This window comes from Dasypus novemcinctus, chromosome 9 (assembly GCF_030445035.2).
Source record: "Dasypus novemcinctus isolate mDasNov1 chromosome 9, mDasNov1.1.hap2, whole genome shotgun sequence".
Classification (NCBI taxonomy): Eukaryota; Metazoa; Chordata; class Mammalia; order Cingulata; family Dasypodidae; genus Dasypus; species Dasypus novemcinctus.
The window spans coordinates 15,873,579-15,877,782 of record NC_080681.1 but is presented as its reverse complement, the minus strand read 5'-3'; positions in this window follow the sequence as shown (position 1 = coordinate 15,877,782).

The window sequence follows — 4,204 nt, the reverse complement described above, 5'->3', positions numbered from 1 at the left end:
ATTGCACCGTGACAAAAGCACATTCATTGAAAATACAGCAATTAAGAAAAGTTTGAGCTCCAATGGTCTCAAATGCCCAAAGGAAGCTTGTACTTGCAGTGTGTGGATGCCAGAAGTAGACAGACAGACAAAGCAGCACAACCTCTACCAGCAGCCCGCCGGGGACGCATTTAAGAATTCAATCAGGCAGCGGGAAGTGGCTGAAAGCCACTGATGGAGGGGACATGAGGCCTTGGAAAAAGGTTGTTTTCTGCATTACTAGCATTTAATTGAAACATTCTGGAACCTCCAGTCCCAAGACCTAAAAATAAGGCATCTCAATAAAAGAATTGACAGTAGAGTTTTCACTTAAGAAATTTTCTTTTTGTTTAATTGATACTTTGTAAAGGCAAAAGGCGCTAGTTTCTCTTTTACACTCAGACATTCACCCAAAATTGGAAGAGCTAATGAATGAAACTAACCGGCAAAAATTGATGGTTATCAGAGGCAGAGGCTAGATACACGAGGTTTTACTGTATTAGTCTCTAAACCTATGTGACTGTTTGAAAATTTCCATACCAAAGGAGAAGAGTAAGTGCAGATTGTATTGGGAGCATTAGATTTTCCAGAGTTCCTCTTCCCTCCTGAGTCACACTGCTCATTTGATGAAAACGTTCACCAGACTTCACCCTGTCTCTAACTCATGGCGCCAGAAACTGCAGATTGTACCAAGACCGCCCTGCTTCTCGCTACAGGTACGTGGAAAGCAGAATCCTGGCCTAGCATGTTTTAGGCACCAGACACAGGAAATGAGTGGACAGCAGGCTACAGCGGGTACAAACCAGTGGGGCAACCTGCCTCCCACTGAAATGAACTGGAAGGCCCGTCCTTAGGGCAGGGGCCAGCTCACCTGGACTAGAAGGCCCCCAGGTCCCCGAGTGACACTACCTCAAGTTCAGTTCAAGAAGCATTTCTTGAACACCTGCCATGAGCCAGGTAGGACAGCTAAGCACTGAGGATATCAGGATGAATATCTAACAGCCTCTTGGTGCTGCCATCTGCAATAGTTAAGAGTATACTTGTCCTAAAATGTTGAAGTATGTTGAATGAACTGTCTGCAAAGGCAGTTGTCTTAGCAGTGTAAGCACAATGAAGAAAAATCTTAAAAGACAAATTCTCCATATGTTCTTTTTCTTTTCTTCTCATTTTTTTCTCCCGGGGATGAGCCTCCCTGGCACCGAGGGATTGCTACCAAGCACCAGCTGATGATGTAACTAGAAAAAGACCTTGAATAAAGGGGTCAACTCAGACCGGCAGACTATCTCAGCCTACATGTAATATCAGGTGTTAAAAACTGCTTTTTTACTTTGGTTAAAAGGGGCAAATGGAAAGGACAAGTGAGTTTATATGGCTATAAGTCTCCAAAAAAGAGTCGGGAGGTCATCAGAGGGGTGATGCTTATGCACGCCTCAGCAGGGTACCAGAGACAGCCAAGGTAGATGGAAACCCAGGTGCTGGTTCTCCTGAGGGCTGCAGAGACCCACAGGTTCTGTGGTCATGGCAGATGGCTCTGGAGTTCAGGGCCATGTCAGTTGGCCCTACTTTGGAGTTTGTGTTCCTGAGTATGATGGAGTTGGACTCAGATATGACCTTTCTACAAATGCCTCTTCTGTTACTTTTACTGGACCTGTGGTTGGCGTTTGGGTTGGTGTATACTCAGGAGACCCAAATCTCTGGACTGTTCATGTGATGGCCAGGCCCTGGGCCTTAGCAGACTTGTGGCTCCTACCCTCTGGCTTGTTGGACTTACCCTGGCCAGCTGACAGGGAGGTGAAGAGTGTCAACCACCACACCAGGGAGCCAAGAGTGCCTACAGCTGCCAGCAGGAGAATTGCATCCATCATTCATGTGGAATCTAAGCCCCCTCGAAATGTAGAGGGGGAGAGGACATAACTATCCTGGGGTCCACAGGATGGAAGAATAGAGTATGGATTAGAGTGGATTTACTGGTGTTCTGCTGGGGAACTATTGTGATTAGTAAGGGAAGAAATTGTAGTAGTGATGTGAAGAGAGTGGCCACAGTGGCTGCTGATGGTTGGGAGAGGGAAGAAGAGATATGGTGTGGGGACATTTTCAGGATTTGGAGTTGTCCTGGGTGGTTGCTGGACATTGTGTGTCCTGCCGTGGCCCACTGGGTGGCCTGGGGGAGAGTGTGGACTACAATGTGGACCACTGTCCATGTGGTGCAGTGATGCTCCAGAATGTATTCACCAGGTGCAGTGGATGTGCCATGAGGATGGAAGAGGTTGTTGATGTGGGAGGGGTGGGATGGGTGGGGTGGCAGGTATATGGGGACCTCATATTTTTTTAATGTAATATTTAAAAGAAAATAAAGAGGAAAAAAAAAGACACTTAGATTACATAAGTGTTACAGACACTATATAGGGGATTCCCATATGCCCCACTCCCCACTCCTCCTACATATTCCCACATTAGCAATATCTTTCATTAGCGTGGTACATTCATTGCAATTGATAGACACATTTTGGAGCATTGCCACTAAGCATGGATTGTAGTTTACACCCTCTCCTGCACAATTTTGTAGGTTATGGCAAGATACAATGGCCTGTATTTGTCATTGTAATGTCATTCAGGATGATTCCCAAGTCCAAAAAATGCCCCCATATTATACCTGCTTTTCCCTCTCTTTACCCTCAGAACCACCAGTGGCCACTGCCTCAGCATCAATGATATTTCTGCCACTGCTAGAATCACAGTGAGTCTTATGTTCTTGCTCAGTACTACCTCCACCAGCCACAAGGCTAATGTGCGGGGCAGATGAGTCAGTGATACGCTAGCTGCTTTTCTTTAGCAGCAATTTGGAAGGGCAAGGTGAAACTTTGCTTTGATAGAAACAATACCAAGATGGTCAAGATCTACACTGCTGATGGGCTGACTAATTTTCAGCACTCAGAGTACATGCCAGCAAGGTGGAACACAATGAGAAGGAAGGTCATGGCAATCCCACTGGATTTTGGAACAAATGTCTGAAAATCACAAGGGTCATTCAATCCAGTCTTCTTGGTTCCATCTCAGTAGAGAACAGGGGATGGAGTGAGTGAGTAGTGGGGAGATAAGCCAGGATCGATAACGGCCAGGCAAGGGCCTTATCCATCTACAGCGCAGTCCCCTCCCCCTTCCTTTCCTTCTTAACAGCTGGCTCCAAGAACCTAAACTTAGCAAGGGCGAGGTGAAGGAAACTAGATAGTGCATTCTACAGTTGGAGAGGAAATACTGGCCTCGATGTGTTTAAGGTTAAGATTAATTCCTCACTTCCTCCGAATCTATTTTTAAAACAGAGCAAAGGATGGCATATGCTTTCTTCTAACAAAACGACAGATGATCAAAGGGTAGACATGATCTGCATGTCAAACCCTCCCACTATTGCCATGGCCCTTTGCCTGAGGATTCAAAAAAAAAGAAGTATTTTATCATTGTGGTTAAAACCCGAGGTTGCCTGTGTTTATTCAGAAAATTCAGTAGTGGCAACAGACGGCAAAATAGTGAATGGTGATTGGCTGAATTGAAACGAGTAGCAAGAAACAAGGAGAACAAAAGAAAAAATGTAGTGGCACTATTTTTAAATGTTTGCTTCTCAGTGATAAAGAAGCAAGGAGAGCCCTTTCAGCAAGAGGGAGCTGAGTCTGTGAGACTTGCTATCTGAGAGCAGAAATCAGCCTGCCTTCAGGTGGGGAATCAATTTTTCTCTGCAGTTGCAGGGAGACAGACAATAAACATGAAATCAAATAAATGAACAGATAGCGAGGATGTCATGAAGAAAACAAAACAAGGTAACACAAGGATAGCTGTCAGGTGAGTCCCATAGGTTCGGTCTTCAGGGAAGACTGTCTGAGGAGGTGCCATTGGAACTGAGCCGTAAATGATATGAAGGAATCCGCCATGTGGAGATGAGGGCAGAACACTCCAGGTGGGGAGACAACAAACCCGAAGGCTGTCAGGCAGGAACTAGCCAGGGGAGTTCAAGGAAAGCCAGCAGGTGGGTGGGGCTGGGGCAGGGGAGTGCAGGCAAAGCTAGGGCTGTCGCCGAGGGGGCAATGCCAAATCCTAGAGGGCCTTCCTTCTAGGTCGTAGCAAGGAGTTTGGGTTTGGGCTTTGTCCTTAGTGCAATGGAAAACCAGTAGAGGGGGAGGAGACGTATAGTGGT